Source organism: Eleutherodactylus coqui, chromosome 12 (assembly GCF_035609145.1).
Source record: "Eleutherodactylus coqui strain aEleCoq1 chromosome 12, aEleCoq1.hap1, whole genome shotgun sequence".
NCBI lineage: Eukaryota > Metazoa > Chordata > Amphibia > Anura > Eleutherodactylidae > Eleutherodactylus > Eleutherodactylus coqui.
The window spans coordinates 123,362,157-123,377,214 of NC_089848.1; the positions used below are offsets into that span (position 1 = coordinate 123,362,157).

Sequence of the window (15,058 nt, forward strand, 5' to 3'; positions counted from 1 at the left end):
AACGGTCGCTGAGTGCTTGGAGCAGTGACCGGAGGCCTCGCTGAGCGGTCCCCGGTCACGTGATAAAGTAGCGATCTAACATTAGGCCGGTTACGTATGACCGGAGAGGAATTACGGGTTTTGCATGCGCTTGATCAGCAGTAATCCACAGATCAATCACATACATTGGATTACACAATTCCCCCCAATTAGCGGGTCGGAATTACGTAATCCACTCGCAGAAACAGAACACGGCATGCTATATTTTACCGCGAATATTCGCGACCTAGAGCCCATTGTGCTCTATGACCGCGGATATACTCGCAGCCCATATGCAAATACATTGTGTACAGGCTGCGGGTACCCGGATCATCTCTAAGCGACGGCGCGGGAAATGCAAACAAAAAAAAAGTACTGCGCAGGACCGCCTGTGTGAGTAGGCTGTTATGCGCAGTACATTACACGGCTGTACACAGGGTCACAGCCGGGCTCACAGCTGGAATCCGCTGCGGGCCTCCGCAAGCGGATTCTGCATACGGCCGTGTGAGCTTGGCGTTATTCAGACCGCTACCTGTAATACGTAATTTACAGGAAGCCCTGGGAACGCTCGCCTTCAAGCAGTTCCAGGAGCAGCTTGTTGAGCGTCTTCTGTGTGAGACCGTTGCACCGCAGCAAAATTACAAAGCCTCACAGAGCGCCACTTTTTACACCCCATCCCTGTCGCTGAGGTCACGAAATACCCCCCAAAATACATGAGGAGGGGGGATATCCAGTTTTCTTGCCCCATGTGCCCATCCCAAGCAGCCTCCGTAATTACCCCTGTCTTCGGACATAAAACGCAGTTTATATTATTACCTTTATCTAATATTTAGGGAATGCCAAAAAATGGGGATGCTGGTGGGTGGGGGGTGGTTATTTTTAGGAAGTCAGTTTTTTTTCCGTATAAGTGGGCAATGGGGCCTGGAATTTACTCAGTTCTGCCCTGAAATCCAGCGGGCATTCCCTCCATTATAGGCCTAGCCATGTGTCCTGCAAGTAGATTAGGGCCACAAGGGGTATGTTTCTGAACACGGGACAAATGGGGGTATCCATTTTGGGGTGAACGTCTTCATTCCTATGTACACTGTACAAAAAAACCAGTTTTTAAATTGACAAAATTGCTAAAAAAATGAAAATCATAATTTTTTCCTTTTGCTTTGCTTAGATTCATTCAAATATTGTGGGGTCAAAATACGCAGTACACCCCTAGATGAATTTGGTAAGGGGTCTAGTTTTCAAAATGGGGTCATTTGTGGGGGTTCTCTATCGTTTTGGCCGCTCAATGGCTCTACAACTGGGCAATGGGGACTGGAATTTATTCCATTGTACCCTGAAATCCAATGGGTGCTCCTTCCATTATAGGCCTAGCTATGTTTCCTTTAAGTAGATTAGGGCCACAATGGGTATGTTTCTGAAAACGGGACAAACAGGGATATCCATTTTGGGGTGAACGTCTTCATTCCTATGTATACTGTACAAAAAAAAAACTGTTTTTAAATTGACACAATTGCCAAAAAAATGAAAATCATAATTTTTTCCTTCTGCTTGGCTTAAATTCATTCAAAAACTGTGAGGTCAAAAAAGGCATCGTACGCCTAGATAAATTCGTTAAGGGGTCTACTTTTCAAAATGGGGTCACTTGTGGGGGTTCTCCATCGTTTTGGTCACTCAATGGCTCTACAAGTGGGCAATGGGGACTAAATCTCCTTCAAGCAAAATTTCTGTTCCGAAAGCCACCGGTTGCTCCTTTCATTTTGGGCCACATTGTGCATACAGGCGTAATACTAGGGCCACAATGGGTATGTTTCTGAGCACATGACAAACAGGGGTATTCATTTTGGGGTGCAAGTCTTCATTCATATATGTGCGGTACAAAAAAAACTGCTTTTGAAATGACAGAATTACCCAAAAAATGAAAATCATAAAATTTTTCCCTTCGGCTTGGCTTAGATTCATTCAAAAACTGTGAATTCAAAAAAGTCATCGTACCCCTAGATAAATTCGTTAAGGGGTCTACTTTTCAAAATGGGGTTACTTGTGGGGGTTCTCCATCGTTTTGGTCACTCAATGGCTCTACAAGTGTGCAATAGGGCCTAAATCTCCTTCAAGCAAAATTTCTGTTCCGAAAGCCACCGGTTGCTCCTTTCATTTTGGGCCCCATTGTGCATCCAGACGTAAGATTAGGGCCACAATGGGTATGTTTATGAGTACGGGACAAACAGGGGTATCCATTTTGGGGTGCAAGTCTTCATTCATATATGTGCTGTACAAAAAAACTGCTTTTAAAATGACAGAATTACCAAAAAAAAATGAAAATCGTAATTTCTTTTCCTTCGGCTTGGCTTAGATTCATTCAAAAACTGTGAAGTCAAAAAAGTCATCGTACCCCTAGATAAATTTGTTAAGGGGACTACTTTTCAAAATGGGGTCACTTGTGGGCGTTCTCCATCGTTTTGGTCACTCAATGGCTCTACAAGTGTGCAATAGGGCCTAAATCTCCTTCAAGCAAAATTTCTGTTCCGAAAGCCACCGGTTGCTCCTTTCATTTTGGGCCCCATTGTGCATCCAGACGTAAGATTAGGGCCACAATGGGTATATTTCTGAGCACGGGACAAACAGTGGTATCCATTCTGGGGTGCAAATCCTAATTTTCATGTGTATAATAGAAAAAAGTCCTGTCTTTAAAATGACATATTTGCAAAAATATGAAATTTTAGTTTTTCTCTTCTAAATTGCATTGACTCCTAAAAAAAACCTGTGAGGTTAAAATACTCATGACACCCTTCAGTGAATACCTTAAAGGGTGTAGTTTTTAAAATGGGGTCACTTGTGGGGGTATCTATCATTTTGACTCCTATGAGCCTTTCCAATCTTGGCTTGGTGTAGGAAAACAAAGTGTTCCTCAAAATGCTGAAAAGTAATGTTAAATTTGTACGTCTACTAAATGGTTAAAAAAAAACGAAAGTTTTTCCAATGTGCACCAAAAATAAAGTAAACGTATGGAAATATATATCTTAGCAAAAATTTCTATATTATGTTTGCACATATTTGAGATATTGCAGTTGGAAATGTGAAAAAATGACGATTTTTTCAAAATTTTCCCAATTTTGGCGCTTTTAATAAATATACACAAATTCTATCGGTCTTTTTTTCCCGCCTAGATGAAGTACAACATGTGGCGAAAAAACAATGTCAGAATCACTTGGATATGCAAAACCTTTCTGGTGTTTTTCCATGCTAAAGTGCCACGTGTCAGATTTGCAAAATTTGGCCTGGTCATTAAGGCGCAAACAGGCTTGATCACTAAGGGGTTAATGCAGTAACGCTCCTTTTGGCCAAACCACTGTCTCAGATAACTGTAGTAACATGAGAGAAAATACATGGTGCCCACTGCTGATCCCCAGACCCCAAGCAAGAGGAGGATGTGGCATAATAAGGTCGAGGAACAATGACTGAGGTAAGACGCGTAATACTTTGTATGGGAAGTATGTGAGCGGGCCTTGAGTCAGGCTCAGTCCCAGCCTCCACCTTGTGTGACCCAAGGTGCCGTGAGTTAAATAGCTATGGGAAATCCATGTGTCCCCACACACTTCATTCTGTGTATGTGTCAGGCAGCTGAACACCGCAATGGGAAACCTTTGTGCACCCACAGTATAGGCGGACCCCAGTAATATTTCTGTAGCAAGAGTATAGGTGAACCCCTCAAACCTTTCAGTACCAAGTGTATAGGCGGACCCCAATAACATTTCTTTAGCAAGAGTATAGGCGGACCCCAGTAAAATGTATATAGCAAGAGTATAGGCGGACCTCAATAACATTTCTGTAGCAAGAGTATAGGTGGACCCCAGTAACATTTCTATAGCAAGAGTATAGGTGGACCTCAGTAACATTTCTGTAGCAAGAGTATAGGCAGACCCCAGTAACATTTCTGTAGCAAAAGTATAGGCAAACCCCTGTAACATTTCTGTAGCTAGAGCGTAGGCAAACCCCTGAAACATTGGTATACCAAGAGTGTAGGTGAATGCCTGAAAGAAATTTTGGCTACCAAGAGTGTAGGCAAAGGCCAGAAAAATTAGTTAGATAACAGTATAAGCAAGGACCTGAAAAATTGGTGTACTAAGAGTACAAGTGTACCCCTGAAAAATTGCTCAACCGCGAGGGCAGGTGAAACACATAAACATTTTTTTAAAAATACAGCTTGCTGTTGCTTAATTTGTAACAGAGCCTGGAGGCAGCCCTGTGAAAAAAAACTGGTTAAATTTTAAAGTATAAATACTTTTGAAACTTTGAAAAATTGTAAAAAACTTTTAAACAGAGCCTTTTGGGCTGTAGAAAAATTGGCAGTTCAGCGTGATAACATGCTGTTTTAGGAGGAGGAGTAGGAGGAGGAAGAGTAATAATATCCAAGAGTGATTGACAAAGCTAATTCCCCTTTTTTGTGGTGATAGAGGAAGCATTTATCTCCTGTTACAGTGAAAAGAATCATTAGGTTCTGCTGCTTTCTGCCAGTGGAGAAGAGAAGTCTGGGGAAATCCAGCCTTTGTTCATCTTTATGAGTGTAAGCATGTTGGCACTGGCAGTTGACCGGTGGGTACGCTTATCTGTGATAATTCTTCCAGCTGCACTAAACACCCTCTGACAAGACTCTAGCGACAGGGCAGGTCAGCACCTCCAGGGCGTACAGCGCAAGTTCGTGCCACATGTCTAGCTTTGACATCCAATAGTTGTATAGAGCAGAGGTATCACGGAGGACAGTGGTACGATCGGCTATGTACTCCCTCACCATCTTTTTACAGTGCTCCCTCCAACTCAGCCTTGACTGGGGAGTGGTGACACAGTCTTGCTGGGGAGCCATAAAGCTGGCAAAGGCCTTGAAGAGTATTCCCCTGCCTGCGCTGGACATGCTGTCTGATCCCTGTGCCTCCTCTGCTACTTGGCCCTCGGAACTGCATCTTTTGCCACTAGCGCTGTCAGATGAGAACTTTAGCATCACTTTTTCCACCAGGGCCCTGTGGTATTGCATCACTCTCGTACCCCTTTCCTCTTCGGGAATGAGAGTGGAAAGGTTTTCCTTATACCGGGGGTCGAGAAGGGTGTACACCCAGTAATCCGTGTTGGCCAGAATGCGTCTAACGCGAGGGTCACGTGAAAGGCAGCCTAACATGAAGTCAGCCATGTGTGCCAGGGTCCCAGTACGCAACACATTGCTGTCCTCACTAGGAGAATGACTTTCAGGATCCTCCTCTTCCTCTTCATCCCATACATGCTGAACAGATGAGAGGGTACCCTCTGCAGTGTGGCCAGCTGTCTCTTCCCCCTCCTCCTCCATAACGCGCTGAGATATAGACATGAGGATGGTCTGGCTATCAAGCGACATACTGTCATCCCCCGTCTCCTGTTCCAACTACAAAGCATCAGCCTTTATGCTTAGCAGTGAACTTCTCAGCAGGCAAAGCAGCGTGATGGTAACGCTAATGATTGTAGCATCGTCGCTCCCCATCTGGGTAGACTCCTCAAAGTTTCCGAGGACCTGGCAGATATTTGCCATCCATTCCCACTGCTCAGTAAAGAATTGCGGAGGCTGACTACCACTCCGCCGTCCATGTTGCAGCTGGTATTCCACTATTGCTCTGCGCTGCTCGTACATGTCGTACAAAGGACCGTTGGGGTTCTTGCACAGAGGATCAGGATTCCTGTAAAACTTTCCCTATATGGGCAGCTCTGCCCCTAAACTCTGTGTAATGCACTGCACACACAGAACGGTATAACTGAACTACTTTGCAGTAGCCTAGGAAATTTTAGAGTGCAGTTTCACGGTGAGAGCGCATTGTACGGCACTGCAGGCTGAGAACGCTATTACTGACAGGCTGGGAACAGGCCTAGATGCGTAATACAAAAGTTGGTGCACTACTGCTCCCAGCCAGCCACAACTGTAAAGCACACGGTGAGATGTAGCCCTAAGAAGGACCATTGGGGTTCCTGTACGGAGGATCAGGACTGTATATCTTTCTCTATAGAAGCAGCTCTGTCCCTAAACTCTGCGTTATGCACTGCAGGCTGAGAATGCTATAACTGCAAGGCTGAGAACAGGCCTAGATGTGTAATACAAAAATTGATGCACTACTGCACCCGGCCAGCCACAACTATAATGCACACAGTTAGATGTAGCCTTAAGAAGGAGCATTGGGGTTCTTGTACGGAGGATCAGGACTGTATAACTTTCTCTATAGAAGTCGCTGTGTCCCTAAACTCTGCGTTATGCACTGCACACACAGAAATGTTAGAGTGCAATTTCACGGTGAGAGCTCGTTGTACGGCACTGCAGGCTGAGAACGCTATTACTGAAAGCCTGGGAACAGGCCTAGATGCGTAATACAAAAGTTGTTGCACTACTGCTCCCAGCCAGCCACAGCTATAATGCACATAGTGAGATGTAGCCCTAAGAAGGACCGTTGGGATTCTTGCACAGAGGATCAGGAGTCCTGTAAAACTTACCCTATATAGTCACCTCTGTCCCTAAACTCTGCGTAATACACTGCAGACTGAGAACGCCATAGCTGAAATGGCCTGCACAGCCCGAGGTGCTTAAAAAAAAATATTGGTGCACTACTGCTCCAAGCCAGCCACAACTATAATGCACACGGTCAGATGTAGCCCTAAGAAGGATTGTTGGGGTTCTTGAAGACAAGATCCTACTCTAACACTTTCCCTGTATAAGCAGCAGCACTTTCCCTAACCTCTGCCAGCATGCGTCTGAGGCCAGCCATGGGTGGGACCAGTTTAAGTACTCGACGGTCACCTGATCAGCCCAGCCACTCACTGTTGGGGGGTGGGATAGGGCAGGCACGTCACAGCAGGAAGTGGTAATGCCTTCTCCGCATGTCTATTGGCTAGAAAATGGCGCTAAACAGGCGGGGAAGGAAATGCAATTGACTAGAGTACCACGTGGTGTTCGTCTCGAGTAACGAGCATCTCGAGTACCCTGATGCTCGAACGAGCATCAAGTTCGGACCAGTGTGCTCGCTCATCTCTAGTTATTCATTTAATGCTTATACGTATCTTAATGGGTATTCCGGAATATGTTTGTTCGTTCACAGCTAGATTTTAAATTATTTAATAAAAGTTATATTTTAGTTAGATAGTCCAATCAGTGAATTGATACTTCTTTTCTTTGCAATCTAATAGCACTCAGGAGAATATGAATTGCAATATGCAAATGCGTTAAAAATTTATATTTTTTCCAACAAATTCAATAAAACCTAAGCAAGATCTCTATGATTATAAGAGACAAGATATTTTCCCATGGGAATACCATTGTAAAGCTAACCTGAAAAACACCATTGCCCTAGAAGCAAAATCCAACATCCAGAGACAAGTCCCCTTTATGGTCAGGTAAAACAGTCACCATAAGGGCGCCCACCCACTGGCGTTTGCGATTTTCGTGCGTGAAAAACGCAGCGTTTTCCGCGTGTTTTGGGCGCGTTTTCCGCTGTGTTTTTTGCGGCATTTTCACGGCTTTTTCGCGCCTTTTCCGTTAATTTCCATTGACATTCATGGGTGCATTAAGAGAAAAATAAGGACACATATGCAACTGACAGTTCCTATGTTGAAAATTGCAACAGACTGAAAAAAAAAACGCAAGTGGACAGGACACATTCAATTCTAATTGCTCTTGAGAAAAAACGCAAAACGCAAAGGAAAAAAAATCGCCAGTGGGTGGGCGCCCTAACTAATCGTTTAAAAATGAGACCGAGAGGAGATGCCATCCCCAGACAGGGAGTGCAGGCTAACATAGTGCTCCGAAACCCTCATCAATATTCCAACACAGTCATCCCTAGACATACAAATTTACCAATCTGTTAATGAAATCATTAACAGACAGTCCTATAATTCCTATCACCCACAACAATAAATGGCGTAACCTAAGCACACAAACAATACCACAACTAATATCGGATACACCAACAGTTCCCAAAAACCCCACCTTTTATACGTCTCCCTCTGCATTTCGGTCATTATCCTGTACATCCACTTCACTTAAGATGGATATAGTCACACTCAGGCCATAAGTCTCTTATGCTCTTCTTCCCCACTCATTATATATAAATACTTATCTACGTGTTATATATAATACTAGATTACCCGTCGCGCGATGCTGCGAAGACAGACAGACATACATTCGTTTTTATATATCTAGATAACAACTAATCACAGTGCAGCTTTTTTAGGTTACCTCAGTGGTATAATATATAACAACTAATCGCAGCTCAGCTTACATGTTACCTCAGCTTTATAATATATAACACCCAATCACAGCGCAGCTTATATGTTACCTCAGCAGTATAAAATATAACAACCAATCACAGTGCAGCTTTCATGTTACGTCAGCAGTAAGAGAAATAACAACCAATCACAGCGCAACTTTTATTCTGCCTCAGCAATATAAAAAATAGCAACGAATCACAGCGCAGCATTCATTTTACCTCAGCGATATAATATATAGTAACCAATCACAGCACAGCTTTTATTTTACCTCAGCATTCTCAATATCCAGGAATTGTCTTGTGATACGTTCGGCGGATGCATCATTTTGTAGTTGAACACGCATCCCGTTGCTCGTAATGCCTTTTGCTTTTGTGCTTGAGATGGAAATCAAACAATCTTTGTCTGGGGGGGCATAACTGTCGACGACGCTCGCACGCTCGCCACCTATCGTAGGATAGATGTACTATGCCAGTAATCTTCCCAGGAGTGTGCTCAACAACTTCCCATTAACTTTTCCTATTTATGACATAATCAATGCTCGTGCCAAATTTCAAGTTTCTATTACATCGGGAAGCGAGAAAATTCGATTCTGTACGTAAAATTTGGATGCTAATTGTTTTGCGCTTAAAATTGAATAATCGAGTTGGGACCATTAACTTTTCCTATTTATGACATAATCAATGCTCGTGTCAAATTTTGAGTTTCTATTACATTGGGAAGCGAGAGAATTCGATTCCGTACGTAAAATTTGGACGCTAATTCTTTTGCGCATAGAATTGAATAATCGAGTTGGGACCCATTAGCGTTTCCTATTTGTGACATATTCAATGCCCGTGCCAAATTCCAGGTTTCTATGTCAGAAAACTACATTCCGTACGCAAAATTTGGACGCTAACTCTTTTGCGCATAGAATTGAATAATCGAGTTGGGACCCATTATTTTTTCCTATTTATGACATAATCAATGCTCGTGCCAAATTTCACGTTTCTATGACACCGAAAAGTTGCAAAATTACATTCCGTACGTAAAATTTGGACGCTAATTCTTTGGCGCTTACAATTGAACAATCGAGTTGGGACCCATTAGCTTTTCCTATTTTTGACATAATCAATGCTGGTGCCAAATTTCATGTTTCTACGACATTGGGAAGTGAGAGAATTAGTAGCAGTGATGGAAATCGAACTATCTAAGTGGGGGGGGGGGGGCGTAACTGTCGACGAAGCTCGCATGCGCGCCATTTATCGTAGGATAGTTGTACTATGCCTATAATCTTCCCAGGAGTGTACTCAACAACTTCCCAAAGTTTCATGGCGATCGGATGAATGGTGTAGTAGCGCATAAAGGACAAACATACACACACAGACAGACAGACAGACACACAGACACGCATACATTCAATTTTATATATATATATATATATATATATATATATATATATATATATATATATATAATATAATATAACTAACTAGCTTACCCGTCACGCGTTGCTGCGAAGACATACAGACATACATTCGTTTTTATATATCTAGATAACAACCAATCACAGCGCAGCTTTCATGTTACCTCAGCTTTATAATATATAACACCCAATCACAGCGCAGCTTATATGTTACCTCAGCAGTATAAAATATAACAACCAATCACAGTGCAGCTTTCATGTTACGTCAGTAGTTAGAGAAATAAAAACCAATCACAGCGCAACTTTTATTCTGCCTCAGCAATATAAAAAAATAGCAACAAATTCCAGCGCAGCATTCATTTTACCTCAGCGGTATAATATATAGCAACCAATCACAGCACAGCTTTTAGTTTACCTCAGCATTCTGAATATCCAGGAATTGTCTTGTGATACGTTCGGCGGATGCATCATTTTGTAGTTGAACACGCATCCCGTTGCTCGTAATGCCTTTTGCTTTTGTGCTTGAGATGGAAATCAAACGATCTTTGTCTGGGGGGCATAACTGTCGACGATGCTCGCACGTGCGCCACCTATCGTAGGATAGTTGTACTATGCCAGTAATCTTCCCAGGAGTGTACTCAACAACTTCCCATTAACTTTTCCTATTTATGACATAATCAATGCTCGTGCCAATTTTCAAGTTTCTATTACATCGGGAAGCGAGAAAATTTGATTCCGTATGTAAAATTTGGACGCCAATTCTTTTGCGCCTAGAATTGAATAATCGAGTTGGGACCCATTAACTTTTCCTATTTATGACATAATCAATGCTCGTGCCAAATTTCGAGTTTCTATGACATTGGGAAGCGAGAAAATTAGATTCCGTATGTAAAATTTGGACGCTAATTCTTTTGCGCATATAATTGAATAATCGAGTTGGGACCCATTAGCTTTTCCTATTTATGACATAATCAATGCTCGTGCCAAATTTTACGTTTCTATGACATTGAGAAGCGAGAAAATTAGATTCCGTACGTAAAATTTGGACGCTAATTCTTTGGCGCATAGAATTGAATAATGGAGTTGGGACCCATTAGCTTTTCCTATTTATGACATAATCAATGCTCCTGCCAAATTTCACGTTTCTATGACATTGGGAAGCGAGAAAATTAGATGCCGTACGTAAAATTTGGACGCTAATTCTTTTGCGCATAGAATTGAATAATCGAGTTGGGACCCATTAGCTTTTCCTATTTATGACATAATCAATACTCGTGCCAAATTTCATGTTTCTACGACATTGGGAAGTGAGAGAATTAGTGGCAGTGATGGAAATCGAACGATCTACGTGGGGGGGGGGGGCGTAACTGCCGACGACGCTCGCACGCGCGCTATTTATCGTAGGATAGTTGTACTATGCCTATAATCTTCCCAGGAGTGTACTCAACAACTTCCCAAACTTTCATGGCGATCGCATGAATGGTGTAGTAGCGCATAAAGGACAAACACACACACAGACAGACAGACATACACACAGACACGCATACATTCAATTTTATATATATAGATAACAACCAATCACAGTGCAGCTTTCATGTTACCTCAGCAGTAAGAGAAATAACAACCAATCACAGCACAGCTTTTATTTTACCTCAGCATTCTCAATATCCAGGAATTGTCTTGTGATTAGAGATGAGCGAACGTACTCGTCCGAGCTTGATATTCGTGCGAATATTAGGGTGTTCGGGATGCTCGTTACTCGTAACGAGTACCACGCGATGTTCTGGTTACTTTCAGTTTCCTCTCTGAGACGTTAGCGCGCTTTTCTGGCCAATTGAAAGACAGGGAAGGCATTACAACTTCCCCCTGTGACGTTCAAGCCCTATACCACCCCCCTGCTGTGAGTGGCTGGGGCGATCAGGTGTCACCCGAGTATAAAAATCGTCCCCTCCCGCGGCTCGCCACACATGCCTTGTGACTTAGCTGAGGGAAAGTGCTGCTTCTGGTGCTGCTGTAGGGAGAGCGTTAGGAGTCAGTGTAGGCTTCAAGAACCCCAACGGCCCTTCTCAGGGCCACATCTACTAGTGTGCAGTACTGTGTTAGCACAGTATTTTTTTTTGTCCAAAATTGGATCTGCAGAGCATTGCGCCCAGCAATAGGGACAGAAGTGGGGGTTAGGCAGGGAGAGTGTTAGGAGTTAGTGTAGGCTTCAAGAACCCCAACGGTCCTTTCTAGGGCCACTTCTATCCGTGTGCAGTACTGTCCAGGCTGCTGTTAGCAGTGTTGCATATTTTTTCTTTTTCTCAAAACCGGCTGTGCAGACCATTGCACCCGGCATTAATACTACAGGGATAGAATTGTGTAGGCAGGGCCAGAAGACCTACATTATTCATTGAATACACGCAGTGGGGTCTTCCCTTTGCTAAAAAGGAAAAAAATTATATTTGGCCAGCCTGTGTCAGTCCTAAGGTCTCCGTGTACGTGTGTGCTGCGTGGACAACGTACAAAAATCAGACGCAACCAGCTACGCTTTACTGCAGCCTAGCGCCATTGTCTTTCCTGACTGGCAAATACCTGCTCTGCTAGAGTTAATAACTCTGCTACACTATACTTGTGTGACACTTTTTGAGGGCCACACCACAGATATTAAACTTCTTGTTCATTGAATATACGCAGTGGGTGCTTCCCTAAGCTAAAAAGGAAAAGAAATTATATTTGGCCTGCCTGTGTCAGTCCTAAGGTCTCCGTGTACGTGTGTGCTGCGTGTACAACGTACAAAAATCAGACGCAACCAGCTACGCTTTACTGCAGCCTAGCGCCATTGTCTTTCCTGACTGGCAAATACCTGCTCTGCTAGAGTTAATAACTCTGCTACACTATACTTGTGTGACACTTTTTGAGGGCCACACCACAGATATTAAACTTCTTGTTTTTCATTGAATACACGCAGTGGGGTCTTCCCTTTGCTAAAAAGGAAAGAAATTATATTTGGCCAGCCTGTGTCAGTCCTAAGGTCTCCGTGTACGTGTGTGTTACGTGGACAACGTACAAAAATCAGACGCAACCAGCTACGCTTTACTGCAGCCTAGCACCATTGTCTTTCCTGACTGGCAAATACCTGCTCTGCTAGAGTTAATAACTCTGCTACACTATACTTGTGTGACCCGTTTTGAGGGCCACACCACAGATATTAAACTTCTTGTTTTTCATTGAATACACGCAGTGGGGTCTTCCCTTTGCAAAAAAGCGAAAACATTATATTTGGCCTGCAGGCTTGCGCCAATTTATTTCCTGCCTGGGAAATCAAATCACTGGTAATACAGCATGCTGAGGGGTAGGGGTAAGCCTAGAGGACGTGGACGTGGACGTGGCCGAGGACGCGTAGGCCCAAGTGAGGGTGTGGGCACAGGCCGAGCTCCTGATCCAGGTGTGTCGCAGCCGACTGCTGCGCGATTAGGAGAGAGGCACGTTTCTGGCGTCCCCACATTCATCGCCCAATTAATGGGTCCACGCGGGAGACCTTTATTAGAAAATGAGCAGTGTGAGCAGGTCCTGTCCTGGATGGCAGAAAGTGCTTCGAGCAACCTATCGTCCAGCCACAGTTCTGCGCCGTCCAGTGCTGCAAATCCGAATCCTCTGTCTGCTGTTCCTCCTTCCTCCCAGCCTCCTCACTCCACTACAATGACACCTGCTCAGGAGCGGGAACACTCCCAGGAACTGTTCTCAGGCCCCTGCTTAGATTGGGCAGCAGCGGTTCCTCTCCCACCAGAGGAGTTTATCGTCACTGATGCCCAACCATTCGAAAGTTCCCGGGGTCCGGGGGAAGAGGCTGGGGACTTCCGCCAACTGTCTCAAGAACTTTCTGTGGGTGAGGAGGACGATGACGATGAGACACAGTTGTCTTGCAGTGAGGTAGTAGTAAGGGCAGTAAGTCCAAGGGAGCAGCGCACAGAGGATTCGGAGGAAGAGCAGCAGGACGATGAGGTGACTGACCCCACCTGGTGTGCAACGCCTACTCAGGACAGGTCTTCAGAGGGGGAGGCAAGGGCATCAGCAGGGCAGGTTGCAAGAGGCAGTGCGGTGGCCAGGGGTAGAGGCAGGGCCAGACCGAATAATCCACCAAGTGTTTCCCAAAGCACACCCTCGCGCCATGCCACCCTGCAGAGGCCGAGGTGCTCTAAGGTCTGGCAGTTTTTCACAGAGACGCCTGACGACCGACGAACAGTGGTGTGCAACCTTTGTCGCGCCAAGATCAGCCGGGGAGCCACCACCAACAGCCTCACCACCACCAGCATGCGCAGACATATGATGGCCAAGCACCCCACAAGGTGGGACGAAGGCCGTTCACCGCCTCCGGTTTGCACCGCTGCCTCTCCCCCTGTGCCCCAACCTGCCACTGAGATCCAACCTCCCTCTCAGGACACAGGCACAACCGTCTCATGGCCTGCACCCACACCCTCACCTCCGCTGTCTCGCACCGCACAGTCCAGCCGTCGCTAGCGCAAGTGTTGGAGCGCAAGCGCAAGTACGCCACCACGCACCCGCACGCTCAATCGTTAACCGTCCACATAGCCAAATTTATCAGCCTTGAGATGCTGCCGTATAGGGTTGTGGAAACGGAGTCCTTCAAAGCTATGATGGCGGCGGCGGCCCCGCGCTACTCAGTTCCCAGTCGCCACTACTTTTCCCGATGTGCCGTCCCAGCCCTGCACGACCACGTCTCCCGCAACATTGTACGCGCCCTCACCAACGCGGTTACTGCCAAGGTCCACTTAACAACGGACACGTGGACAAGCACAGGCGGGCAGGGCCACTATATCTCCCTGACGGCACATTGGGTGAATTTAGTGGAGGCTGGGACAGAGTCAGAGCCTGGGACCACTCACGTCCTACCCAAGAATCGGCGATATACAAGCATCGGCGATATACAAAAATGCTCGAGTCGCCCATTGACTTCAATGGGGTTCGTTACTCGAAACGAACCCTCGAGCATCGCGAAAAATTTGTCTCGAGTAACGAGCACCCGAGCATTTTGGTGCTCGCTCATCTCTAATTACCATCTGTTTACCAAGCAGATTAATATATATAACTCTGCATATACTATATACTAAATGCACATCCACTAGCTCATCTTTCACCCTCTCTCCTCCCTGGAGATGGGGGTGGTGTTTAGGTGTCATTCGCTCTCAAAGAGAGTCAATTGTTTCTTCTTATCTGGTGGGGGCTACTAGGAGATGTAACTTTGATGACCAGACTAAGTTAAACTTGCACAATACAGGAAGACACAGAAAAGCACAAGATCGAGTAAAATTAGTATTATTACTTCTCTCTCAGCTGTATGTAACCTCAATGAGTTGTTCTGCCAACAAAATG

At 44.9% G+C, this 15,058-nt stretch overlaps 1 protein-coding gene across 1 annotated transcript in view; it reads left to right on the forward strand.

Annotated features, from left to right (window-relative positions):
* Positions 1-15,058, forward strand: part of LOC136587226 (macrophage mannose receptor 1-like) — a 353,431-nt gene that overhangs the window by 109,707 nt on the left and 228,666 nt on the right. The gene's annotated exons all lie outside the window — the stretch shown is intronic.